Genomic DNA, 14,515 nt, shown 5'->3' with positions numbered 1-14,515 from the left:
AACACTATATCACTACAAATTTGTTTAGTCACTATTTCTAAAATCCAAAAACCAAATGGTATGGCCAATGCAGGCTGATTTTGATCAATTTTAGACGAATTTTGACTACACGGTAATTTTACGGTTTACCCACTACTGCCGATGCCTTAGGAAAAGGTCCCCTTTTTTAAATTTAAAACAAAAAAAAATAGTGCGGGGCTTTTCAGATTCCTTGGGCCTAGATTTAAGGCTTTAGCTGGGGGCTTCTCAGAAAGTGTATATTTGAGATTAGAATGAAAAATATAGTTTATAATTTTAGAATTTATAGTTTATAATTTAAATAATAAGTTTTATTATTAAAAAATTATTTACTATTTGGTAAGTGGTAATCATATGTTTAAAATACTTTCAAACACGTTATGTTTATTTAGAAACAAATTTAAAAAAATATTTTTTAAGATAGAAATGACGATTATTTAAATTTTTAAAAATTATGATCGTATTTTTAAAAGTTTAAAAATTGTAATTATCTAAAAGTTGTATAAGTATTTTCATCTATTTATAATATTTTTAAAATTTTGTATTATCTGGAAAAGCACATTTGAGAAAAAGCATCAAATTGATATTTTTCTCAAACTTATTTTTTAGTTTATTTAAGATTAAAAATATTTTAATATGTAATACCTAAATAACTTAATTTTTTATTAAATAATTTTTAAAATTATTTAAATATTTTTTAAAACTCCTATCGCAATTCGAAACAGGCGAATCAAGCTGATAAGACTTGTCACTTGTCAGGATATCGCTTCTAAACCTCGAGTAATATTATATGAAAAAATTATTTGAGTAGATTTAAATCATGCAAGTTGGTATATTTAAATCGTGCAAGTTGGTATAAGTCTCTTGAAAAGAGTGTCTTGTTTATTTTAGAAAATGTATTCTTTTATGGTTAATTTTACTCTTTTTTTTTTTTTTAAGAAAAAAGAACTTACAATAATTGTACAAAATTTATACATTTTAGACCAATATTTAACATTACTCTATTATAAGACACGAAACTTTTATATTTTAAATTTTACAATTTATAATTGAACTCTAAAGAATCTTGATATGACTTTAAAGAACTCTCATCACTCCATATTCCTAAATCTTGAATCTATCTCCATCAATTAGGTGAATGACCCCATTGTCCAAAAATGGCACACTCAAGGTTATGATAAAGATCAAATCTTTTTCTTTTTCTTTTACTTTTATCAAACTAATGTGTTGTAGACATTCATAATAAGGCTTTGGCTCAACATCACTGATGGCTGCCGCCATGCCCATCCTGGGCAATCCAACCCTACCTTCCCGGCCACAATCCTTCATGGATATGGTCTGTTAGACGCCGACACCTCTCCCGGAAGTTGATGTTCCTTTGAGGCCGCCTAAGGTCTTGGAGGGAGAAATGTATCTCAGTTTCTCTAAGAAAGAAATACTCAGTTTGCTTTGCCATTTAGATACTCTCTTGTACTAAAGTTCCTTCGCCAAAGGCCATCATTGGACGTGATACGAGCTTTTGTTCAGAGCCACTGGGGCCTTCAATCCCAACCCATGGTCTCTAGCATGCAGAAACCCTAGAATGTGTTCCTCAAGTTTTCAAATGCAGAGGATTTCTTGAAGGCTTTCTCTTGTGAAGCTTGTGATGTGGAGGGTGTCTCTTACCTTGTGTTTCAATGGTCTACCCTGTTTAACGAGGAGCACGAACCATCTTTGGTTCCGGTTTGGATTGTTCTTCCGGGTTTGCCCCAAACTACTATCATGAAGCTTTCCTACGAAATCTCACACAACCGATTGGTTGATTCATTAGGCGAGATAACGCTACATGTTGTGCTACCAGAACAGATGGTGCGCGTGTGTGTATTGAGATGGATGCAACCTCTATTCCTATTAAAGGTTTCTGGATTGGAGTACCAAGAAAAGAAGGAAGTCGCTTCCAAGAAATTTCCTATGAAACGCTACCTGCCTATTGCTGCAATTTTCAAATGCAGGGCCACAATGTCTCTACTTGCAAGAAAAATGCTAAAGGGGGAAAACCAAAGCAGCAGTGGGTTCTAAAAAACATGGATGTGAAGGCAACACAAATTGTGGAAGAACCACAGGTAATTCCTACGCCTATATTTAATGTAGAGGTAGAAAGTATTTGCATTTTGATAGAAAGTAACCATCAGAGTTTAACATTGATGAATGGAGAAGTTGCTAGAAATGAAAATGTTGTGCAAGTGGAGGAAGTGGAGGAATGAGAGATACAGAATGATGTTGGAGTGTTTCGGGAGGTGCAGGAAGAGTATAACATAGATGCCATTGTGGAGGAACATTTAGATGCTCCTCAAATTAATAGTTATGTGACTCTTGAAGAGAATGGTAGAGAGAATAGAGGAAGTACTTATGGCTGAGATTAGTTTGAGGGTAATGTCTTGTGAGCATGAGGCTGTAACATGCTAGTCATAGATTTGGGGTATATAAATAAATCTTTTAGTTATTTTTCTATTATTATTATTTTATAATCTTATCAGATTTTACATTTATCAATTTTAATAATTACTATTATAATTTTACGTCCCCTAGAGTTTTGGTTTGAATTCAAATCTTAGTTTTTCTTATCTCCATCGAACCTCATCTCTTGATTTTATAATTCTAACCACATACTTATCCTTAACCCCTAATTTGGTAAATTCAAATCCTAATAGGAGACCAACTTATACCTGAAAACCTACTATATATCCTTCTTATCATCTATAGAAACCCACAAAGCCTCTGAAATAAACACAAAACCTTTTGAAGCCCTCGTATCGATCTCCTGCAAGCTGCCAACCCGTAAGTCCTGTTCTTTAGAACCACTGCAACCTTCCCCCTTCACAGCCTTCACCAACCACAGTCGAGCAGCCACCGAAAAATAGAGAAAATCGCAACCACCACTTCCCAGAACACATAGACCTCCACCAACCCGTCGCACCCACTCCATCCCGGAAACCAGTCACGTCGCCACCCTTCTCTCTCCCTCTCTCGGCGTCGCACCTCCCTGCCTAGAGAAACAATCATGTCACCCACCCACCTCCAACCAACTAGAGCTGCCACACATCTCTCCTCCCTCTCGATAAGTTTTTTCCCTCCATCCGCCATTCTCTCTCTCTTGTTTTCGGTTTAACAGTTTCTCTCTCTAAACTCTCTCTCCCTCACTCGGCATCGCACCACTCTACCAGAAGACTCAGTCACGATGTCGACCACTCTCGATCGCCTAGAATCCCCGAATCACACTGCTGCCCTCTATTTCTTTCCCACGGGTTTTCTTTGCTCTGTTCGTGTGTTTTGGTTTCTTAAGATCTTAAGGAACCTTTGATTCACAAACAGGCCTGGGCTCATTTTGATAAACCTATGTTTTAAAAGGTATTATGGCTTTGTTTTAGCTTGTTTGGTGTTTAAATCTGGTAGGCTAATTTCCTTGTAGACTGAGCTTGAGGTTAATTAGACATGTGCCATTGGGATAGATTTGTATTTTAATTTGGGCTTGATTTTATTATGTTTCAATAATTGTTTTAGTGATTTTTATTGAGCTTAATATTTCTAGTTGAGTTTATTTTTATTAAATAAATATATTAGTCATAAGCTCATTTTTATAAAAAAATGCTTAAAGAATTTGAAATGTATTTTAAATTATACTATTGAGTCTAATATTTTGTTAATATTCATTTGTCTAGTTATTAGGATTTTTAATAAAATTAATATGTTAAGAATATTTAAACAATATTAATATTTATTAGGTTTCTTATAAGATTGAATAATTATATTAAGAAATGAACCCTATTTTTAAGAATTGGGATTTTTATGACTTATTTTAAAATAGCCCTAGTATCCTACTAAATTATAATATGTTATTAGTATTTAAGCAATTTAAAATATCAGGATTTATCGATTATGGTGTTAAACAAAGATTTATTTGACTATCTTTTGGATTATGAATTTAATTAAGTAGGATATTAGTACATGTTATTCCTAGACAGATATAGTGATAGTTAATATTGCGTATAGGTGACAAGCTACGAAGTGAGACTCAAGAAGAAGCACAACGAGGTAAGTAATTTGATCACAAATTAGGATCATCACAGTTCAGCTTATATATAAGTATTATTCAAGCCAGTTCATTGCCAACCATTATTTATGCACCACTCATGTCATGTTTGTCCACTCATGTCATATGCAAACATGTCATCCAGCATAGAATACAACTATGTCATTCCGCATCATGTTTAAATTCAGAAATTATGATTATGTATGTAATATGTCATGCATCTCATGTGTATAAGACACATAAGCTATCTTAAGTTCAAGTGCAAGATAAGATAAAATCAGTTAATTAGATGGCCATTCAGATGCATGGTACCAATGCAGTTCAGTTTTAGGGTGGATGTGCAAGCCACGGGCTCAAGCGTGGTCCACCATAGTATGCCAAAATACTATCAGCGGCTCCCCTCATGGCCGCGGGACGTGGGGCCGGTGCACAACCTCGCACACAGGGTTAAGTGTGTTTGCCAGTCAGATTAATCAGTTAAATCAGATAAATCAATCACATCAATCAGTTAAATCAGATAAATCAGTCAGTTAATTCAGATAAATCAGTCATGCATAGCATAAGCATCAGTATGAACAATCATGAATTTAAACTCCTAGCATGAAAACTTTTATGAAAAGCTTATGTCTATTATATTTACGTTGTGATAGATTTCTTGCTAAGTTTTCGACTCATTTTAGTTTGTTTTCATGTTTTTAACCACCTAGGTGAGAATGATGAATACGAGTAGGCAGGCCAAGATTAGAAGGAGCAGTTGATTTAGTTTCAGACTTTCTAGAATAAAATTTACTTTTATGACATAAATTTATTCAGTTTATTCATTTAATATTTTTGGAAGACATTTTATTAGACATTTTTCTACAAAATAAATTATAATTTCATTTATGAAATATGAAATCTTTTGCCGTATTTATTTTATGAAAAATACATGACACTCCTAGCCTACGGGAATAAGGTGTTATAGAGGCTTTGGCCACTGAAGACTTAGGGTCCCAATCAAAGCCAGAGATGGAAACAGTCCCAAAGCACTTACAAAGACAATAAGAAATCCTCTTGGATGCTGATGAAGATTACCCTAATACTGTGTGGGAAGTGGGGTCTAAAGTTCGAAGCTCTTCCAGGGCAAAAAGCAGGCCTCTCAGAATGAATTTATGATGAATCCAGTTCTCTACTGGAATTTAAGAGGTCTCGGTACCTCTAGGAGAAGACTTATTAAACTGGTTAGGAAATTTAAGCCAAGCATAATGGCAATTGCCGAACCTTTCAGCTCTGACATCCATATGGTTAGACTACAAAACTGGCTACGCTAAAGGGATGTGTTTCCAATGAAGTGAGTGGTGGAAAGCTCTGGTTGCTTTGGGATAAAGGGATAAATGTTTCGATGGTAGGTGTGAATAAACAGTCCATTTCCATTCTTGCAAAGGTGGGGATCTTAGCAAGTGCGCATTACTAGTGTTTACGCTAAATGCCTATATGGAGAACGTAAGAGCTTGTGGTCAGATTTGCTGGGAATTAATCCTGTTTCAGCCCATGGATTGTTCTGGGTGACTTTAATATTATTCATAGGGATGGTGAACGCAGAGGTGGAAGACCCAGGTCAATGACTCCAACGGAGGATTTCAATAACTTTATTGATGTTGCGGGGCTATCGGAGATGAATAGTGAAGGAAATAAGCTTTCATGGTGTAATGGCCACCTTGTAATTGCTCAGAGTTGGGCGCAACTGGATAGATCATTGGTCAACCCCTCATGGAACTTTGCTTTTCATACAGCATAGCTTCTGTATCTTCCTAGAACAACCTCATATCACTCCCCTTTGGTTGTAGCCATTGTACAAGACTCAACAAAATATGGCTTTCCCCTTTTTAAATTCCAACAAATGTGGGCTAGCCATCCTTCTTTTAGGGACTGTGTGTGCTCAGCTTGGGACAAGGAAGCTCATGGGCATGGTATGGTTTGGCTAGCCTCAAAATTAAAAACCCTTAAAGGCAGCCTCCGTGTGTGGAACAAAGAAGTGTTTGGGTGGACTACAGATCACATCAATTGGCTTGAAGAGAGGGCCATATTACTGGAAGCTAAGTTACAAGAAGATTTCACGAATGACACGGAGCTTGATTTTCTTGGGAAAAAAATGGAACTAGATACTTGGATGAGCCGTGAAGAAACTAGGTTAGCCCAACAAGCAAAACAATCCTGCGAACAAAGGGAAGCCAACTCAATTTTCTTCAAGGCTTTAGCGTCCAAAAAGCATGAGGTCATCCGTGACATGAAGAAAATTGATGGGGTTTGGCTAAAATCATCAGAAGAAGTTCACCAAGGAGCAGCCAATTTCTTCCAAACCTTCTTGGCCTTGAAAAATTCTGGAGTCCCACATGCCTTGGACCACCTCATGGAAAAGGTAATTTCAGATGTTGATAACTTTGGTTTTCTAAAGCTCCCTTCAATCCAAGAAGTTAAAGCCGCCTTACTCTCCATTCCAAGTGATAACAGTCCCGGCCCGAACGACTTTGGTTCGGGTTTCTATAAATCTTGTTGGGATATTGTGAGTAAGGACGTGGTAGAGGCAAAGCATGAATTCTTCAAAGGATCCCCCCTTTGAAATTTTTTGCTACGTATTTTTTAGTCTTAATTCCAAAGGTGGACAACCTGAAGGAGTTTGACAAGTTTCACCCCATCAATCTCTATTATGTTTTTTATAAAGTTTGCACGAATATTCTTGTTGGGTGTCTATCCCCTTTGCTTTTTAGGATGATTTCCCCTAAACAATGAGCATTTATCCAAGGTAGAAGCATCTTTGAGAACATAAGCCTCACTCAAGAGATGATCCATAGTATCAATAAACTAGTCTAGGGTGGAAATGTGGGATTAAAAATAGATATGGCTAAGGCATATGATAATGTTGATTGGAATTTCTTACTTCATGTTTTATCTGCTTTTGGTTTTTCTGAACAGGTATTGCCATCTTCAAACAGTGTATTTCTTCGTCATGGTTCATAGTGGTAATGAATGGAACTCCAAAAGGTTTCTTCCAAGGAGGCCGGGACTTACGTCAAGGGGATCTTATTTCCCTGTACCTCTTTATCGTGATGGAAGAAGTCTTGTCCAAGCTCCTAAAAATACAATTCCAGGAGAAAAAAAATAACACCTTTCCACCACCCGCACGATGCACCGCTTATCTCCCACCTTTTGTATACGGATGATATTGTACTTTGTAAATGGTAGCAAAGCATCAATAAGAGCCATTGCCAGAACGTTGGAGATATATGAAATATGGTCTAGCCAGAAGGTGAATAAAGACAAGTCCTCTATCATATTTTCAAAGCATATCACGACTGCTAGAAAAAGATCCTAGCTTCATATTACCAGTTTCTACGAGGGAACTCTCCCTTTTAAATATTTGGGTGTTCCAATTATTTATAGAAGACTAAAATCAGTTCACTTGGATGAAGTAGTTGGAAAGATTCGGGAAAGGATTGATGGTTGGAAGGCAAGACTCCTTTCCAGTGGGGCGAGACTTCTCCTTATTAAGCATGTCCTTAGCAGCATTCCTATCCATTTACTCTCCATTTTACAGGTGCCAAAATCAGATATAGTATCTCTTAATAGATGCTTCGAAAATTTCTTTTGGGGGATGAAGGAAGGCAAACCAAAGAAACATTGGAGAGCTTGGGATGGAATGTGTAAACACGTGCAAGAAGGTGGAGTTGGGATTCCTAACATGTTGAAACTCAAAAAGCACTACACATGAAATTCGCTCGGAAAATTCTAACGGAGAAATCCCAGTGGTATCGGTTCTTCAAAGCAAAATATGTGAAGTCAAACCATATATCTTTGGTGAATCCAACAAAAGGCACAAGATTTTGGAAAACGGTTATTAAAAGCATGTCAGGTATCACTGAACATTCAAAATGGAAAGTAAAAAATGGGGAGTTGTCCTTCTGGAATGATAAGTGGCTGGGTGAGGATGCACTGGGGAAGCTTCTACCTATTAACGGCTCCCATAAGCTTCAAGTGAAGGAATGTTTCTTGGAGTCGGGTTGTAATTTAGACATGCTTAACAGCTAGTGGGGTCGGTAAAAGTAGAGGAAATAGCAAATTTGTTGAGTAAAAGAAAGGAATGGGAGGACATTTTGGTGTGGACTGCCAAGGGAGATGGGAAATTCTCCACGCGAAGTGCTTGAGAGTGTATTCATGTTAAAACCCCAAAACAAACATGGGCTGCCTGGATATGGCATGCAAGTCTACCAAAAAATACTGTGACAACCATGTGGAAGGCTATGAACAATGCTATAAGTGTGGATGAAAAAAATTCAAAAAGTTAGAATCCCAGTGGTATCACGGTGCAACTGTTGCGCTCAATGGGCATATGAAGATCAAAGTCATGTGCTTGCAACAGGGGAAGTAGCTCAGCTCATTTGGTCGAGATGTGTAGCGTTCGTGGCAATAAAATCGTCAACAATGGGGCTGTTTATTGGCATAATCCCTTCCATTCTAACATGGAAACTCTGGACCAGGTGTTGCAAAGTGGGGATGGAAGATGTGATGGAATCGGCTGAGGATGTTTGACATAGCTTGAAATACTGGATTGCCAAAGTTGCAGAAAAGCTTAAGTCCAAAAAATCTTTGACAAGCCGTGATGTTCAGGTGCTTGAAGACATGAAAATCCCCTATAACCCGATAACAAGGAAGTCAGCTTAGGTAGTTAGATGGCTGAGACCACAACATGGTTGATTTAAACTAAATGTAGACGGGAGCTTCCGAGGGAATCCGGGACAATTAGGGGCTGGTGGTGTGATTCGAAATGATCAAGGAAAACTGGTGATGGCCTTTTCGGAGTCTCTGGGTCAAGGCACAAGCAATTAGCACAAGCAATTATGCATAATGCTTGGCACTCCTTCATGGGGTACATTTCTAAAGAACCTATGCATCACAAGGGTTGAAATAGAAATGGACTCGTTGGTTGTAGTAAACTGGCTAAAATCTTCCTCTTGTGGAGTTTGGTGTCTTGAGGAGTATTGGGATGAGATTCAAGCTACTCTTCAGCAGATTCAAGTTACTTTCTGACATATTTTCAGACAAGGTAATGCACCTGCAAATTTTCTTGCTCAAATGGGATCCAAAGGCTCCTTGTTGCGGAAGCTTAATATGGAAGGCGCACAGCTAATAAGGAAGAAGTTTCCAGCGCGTTGATGGCTAATGAATAAAGAAGTTGTTTAGGCAACAATGCCTTGTTTCGGAAATATGGCAATCCGCATTTAATTCTCGTATGCCCTGTTTTGGAAGTGTATCGTTCAATATTTAATTTACGTAGGATACTAGCGTCAATATTTTTGGATAGCAATTGGCTATAAAACTGTAAGGAAGGTCTATCAATGAGGCATCAGAAAATTATTCACAAATTGTTTCTCTTATACGTTCAACATAGGAAAGGCACGGAAGAACGATCCGGCATCTTTTCCGGTTGATCTTCCATTTACTCATTCGGTCGCTAGAGCTCGTAACATTTTGGCATCAGAGCCGGTCATGGCGGACTCCCGAATAGAATGCCTAGAATAGCAAATGGCAACTTTAGAAACATCATGGAACGCCTTATGAAAAAATTTGAAGAGACTAGTGCGAAAGTGGACTCTTTTGCGAGCAAGAGTTTAGGCGATGGAGAGGGGTCAGGATCGAGAAATAGAAACGGAAGAAACCAGGGGGGAGGGCATAATGTAGCTGCGCCCAAGTTTGCTAAATTAGACTTTCCGAAATACAATGGTCTGGATGATCCAACAAGTTGGATTTACAGGGTGGAACAATTCTTTGAATATCAACAGACCGAGGAGGTGGAGAAGCTGCATCTGGCCGCTTATCACCTGGAAGGAGAGGTGCAAATGTGGTACCAGCTTTTCAAAGATAGTGAAGAAATAGTGTCCTGGGAGGCGCTGAAGGGAGGCCTGCGAACTCGTTATGGTCCAACCATGTTCGATGATCACTTTGTTTTAGTTAAGCAAGCTGCGGCAAACAGGGTCTGTCCAAGAGTATCAACTGCAGTTTGAACAACTTTTAAGCCGAGTGGGTGGACTGGCCCCCAACCATCAGCTAGGATGTTTTATCAGTGGACTCAAGGAACCTTTGCACACGGATGTACAGGCTGCGCGTCCCTCGTCCATTACGGACGCAATTGGTTTAGCGAGACTCTTTGAAGTGAGACATTTAAAGAAACCAATGCAAATGGAGGCCAGACGACAAATGCCCATGGAACCAACGCCACCTCCTCTGCCTTCAGCCAACTTATCAAGAACAAAAACACTGTCCATTCGACGTCTCACTTCAAGCGAGTTACAAGAACGGAGGAAGAAAGGCCTTTGCTTTAATTGTGATGAGCAATTCGTGCCAGGCCATTGCTGTAAGAAGCTTTTTCTAATTGAGGGAATATATGTGCAGGAGGAAGAAATTAATGACGAATGTGATAGTGAGGAGCATAATGAGTTCAATGAGGGGCCGATGATCTCAATACATGCGATGGTGGGTACCATTTCACCACAGACGATGAGGATTCAGGGAGCAGTTATGGGACAAGGCATCACAGTCCTTTTAGATTCTGGAAGCTCTCATAATTTTTTGAATGCTTCATCCGCAAAAAAAATGGGGTTGACTTCCCAGAGGACACAAGGTATGAAAGTGATGGTGGCGAATGGAGAAAAGCTAGACTGTGAGGGACGTTGCAATGGAGTGAGGGTATGGTTCCAAGGTACCCAGTTCTCTATTGATTTTTTCTTGTTGGTAATTGAAGGTTGTGATGCAGTACTTGGTACCCAATGGCTTCGTACGCTAGGCCCAATTTGGTGGGACTTTGCAAAACTTGTAATGAGTTTCAAGTATAATGGAAGGCAGATGGAGTTGAAAGGAATAAGAGGGTCGAAACATATGGTAGTGGAGGAAAAGGTTGCAGCACGAGAATTATGCAGGAGGAAGTCTGGGTTCCTTTGTCAATTGCTTCCGTTGGCTCACAAGGGACCCAAAACTACAGCTGAATTTTTCTCCATTAACTTGGGTGCTGATGTTGCAGGAACTACCTCCATAACCCATGAAGTGGGAAAAATATTGCAGGAATATAAGGATCTTTTTTCTGAACCAACGGGACTCCCACCAGACCGATCTCACAATCACCAAATTCCTTTGAAGCCTGGTTCTGGACCAATCAACGTTCGACCATACCGCTACCCTCATTACATGAAAGGAGAAATCGAGAAAATGATATCAAGTCTCTTGCAATTAGGGGTGGTGCGAACCAGTACCAGTCCATATTCCTCGCCTGTGTTGATGGTTAAAAAGAGGGATGGATCGTGGTGCCTTTGTGTGGATTACAGGCACTCAACCAAATCACGATAAAGGGTAAATTTCCTATACCCATTATTGACGAATTGTTGGATGAGTTAAATGGAGCAAAAATTTTTTCCAAGATGGATCTTCACTCGGGTTATCACCAGATAAAGATGCATGCAGAAGATGTAGAAAAAACAGCATTCCGGACACACCATGGACATTACGAATTTCTTGTGATGCCGTTCGGACTCACCAATGCTCCATCGACCTTCCAGTCCCTCATGAACGATATTTTTAAGTCCGTTTTACGGAGGTATGTGCTCGTATTTTTTGATGATATACTGGTTTATAGTCGAACATGGGAGGATCATTTAGCACATCTTCGGGTGGTGTTGAAAATGTTGCAATCTAACCATTTGTTTGTGAGGATGGAGAAGTGTCAATTTGGACAGGGCCAAATCAATTATTTGGGGCACCTCATTTCTGAACATGGAGTGGCCATGGATCTGGAAAAAGTAGCTGCAATGGCGGAATGGCCTAGACCCAACTCTGTTAAAGCCTTACGTGGGTTTCTCGGCTTAACCGGATATTACCGAAAATTCATTAGAAATTATGGCCAAATTGCAAGCTCACTTACACAGCTGCTGAAGAAGGACACCTTTGGGTGGAACGAAGGTGCTGAAGCTGCCTTTATTCAACTAAAGCAGGCAATGACTACGGGACCAGTCCTAGCACTACTGAATTTTTCAAAGCAATTCGTAGTGGAGTGTGATGCATCTGGTTTTGGCTTGGGAGCCGTACTCATGCAAGATGGTAGGCCCATCGCTTATTTTAGCAAGGCACTTCAGGGTTGTAATTTAAGTCGATCAACTTATGAGAAGGAGATCATGGCATTAGTTGCTGCCATCCAAAAATGGAGGCCATATTTACTCGAAAATAAATTTGTGGTCCGAACAGACCAGAGGAGCTTGCGATATTTATGGGATCAAACCATTGCTATGGAAGCACAGCAGAAGTGGTTAGTCAAGCTTATGGGTTATGACTTCGTAATCGAATATAAAAGGGGACATGAGAATTCCGCTGCGGACTGCCTCTCCAGGCGTGAGGAAGGCCTTCATCAAGAGAAATTTTTTTTTGCTCTCAGCATGCCACTACCACTCTGGACTGAACCCATAAAAGAAGAAGTGCTCACCGAACCGGAGTTACAGTCGTTAGCAAAAAATATTCAAAATGGTGAAGCTATTGGACCATGGAGTTTCAAGTCAGGGATCATTTTTTATAAGGATCGAATTTATTTGAGGCCAAATTCGCCACTGACCCAACAAATCATCAGTGAGTTTCATGGTGGAACTCATGAAGGATTCCATAAAACTTGGCAACGTCTCAAGGCTGTATTTTACTGGCAAGGGGCGATGTCTCAAGTTAAGGCCTTCATCCGTGGGTGCGACATTTGCCAGCGACACAAAGTGAGCACACCAAACCAGCTGGGCTCCTCCAACCTTTGCCAATTCCAACTGCCGTATGGTCGGATCTCTCCATGGATTTTATAACAGGGCTGCCCAGTTCACAAGGGAAGAGTGTTATTTATGTGGTGGTCGATCGGTTTTTCAAATTCGCCCATTTCATTCTTCTCAAACATCCATTTACAGCTACAATGGTGGCTCAAGTTTTCTTTGAGAATGTGTTTAAGTTGTACGGGCTTCCTACTTCCATCATATGTGATAGAGAACCCACTTTCACCAGCAACTTTTGGCAAGAGCTCTTCCAATTACAAGGAATTAAATTCAACTTCAGCTCCTCCTATCATCTGCAGACGGACGGTCAAACCGAGGTGGTTAATCGCACTCTCGAAATGTATTTACGTTGCTTCACCAGCTCCACACCTTCGGCATGGGTAAAGTGGCTTCCTTGGGTGGAATACGTATACAACACTAGCTTCCATTCCAGCATTGGACGATCTCCGTATGAAGTGGTATATGGCCGAACTCCACCCACGCTATTGTCATATGTATCTGGAACTGCACGAGTGGACACGGTAGCTCAGACTCTTACCGAGCGGGATCAGCTCGTGAAGGAAGTACGTCTCAAGCTTCAGCAAGCACAAAGCCGAATGAAGTTGCAATATGACCGTGGACATTAAGAGAGGAGTTTCCAACCAGAAGACCAAGTTTACGTTCGACTACAACGATATAGGCAGTAGTCAGTGGAAAGGAGGACAAACATGAAGTTGGCCGCTCGCTACTGTGGCCCTTTTCAAGTTCTAGAGCGAATTGGGCAAGTGGCATACCGCCTCGATTTTCCTGCAGGATCTCGTGTGCACCCAGTTTTTCACATATCTCTCCTCAAACTTAAGCTGGTAAATCACGAAACGGCAATAACGGAGCTTCCAAAGGCTACCTTCACCGTATCACCCACCCAACCACAAACTGTGTTGGCTTATCGTGGTAAGGGATGCAAAGCGATGGCCCTCATTCATTGGTGCGGTACTAACCCAGCAGAAGCTACCTGGGAAAACATAGAGACTATCAAGTCGCAATTTCCGGAGTCCATCATTGAGGACAAGGATCAATCTCATGGGGGAAGGAATATTGCGGAAGCTTAATATGGAAGGCGCACAGTTAATAAGGAAGGAGTTTCCAGCGCGTTGATGGCTAATGAATAAAGAAGTTGTTTAGGCAACAATGCCCTGTTTCGGAAATATGGCAATCCGCATTTAATTCTCGTATGCCCTGTTTTGGAAGTGTATTTTTGGATATTTAATTTATGAAGGATGCTAGCGTCAATATTTTTGGATAGCAATTGGCTATAAAACTTTAAGGAAGGTTCTATCAATAAGGCTTCAGAAAATTATTCACAAATTGTTTCTCTTATATGTTCAACATAGGAAAGGCACGGAAGAACAATCCGTCATCTTTTCCGGTTGATCTTCCATTTACTCGTTCGGTCGCTAGAGCTCGTAACACTCCTTGTACAAATGGACGTCTTATAGGAACATATCGCATCTTCTCAAAGGAATGTTGCGTACAAATAGTTTGGGACTTCCCTATATTAGACAAACTGGTTAGATAGGATGTTGTTTCTTTCTTTATGTTATGTTTATCTTGAATGTTGTAAACATGG

This window comes from Juglans microcarpa x Juglans regia, chromosome 5S (assembly GCF_004785595.1).
Source record: "Juglans microcarpa x Juglans regia isolate MS1-56 chromosome 5S, Jm3101_v1.0, whole genome shotgun sequence".
NCBI lineage: Eukaryota > Viridiplantae > Streptophyta > Magnoliopsida > Fagales > Juglandaceae > Juglans > Juglans microcarpa x Juglans regia.
Note: the sequence above shows the minus strand (reverse complement) of the source record.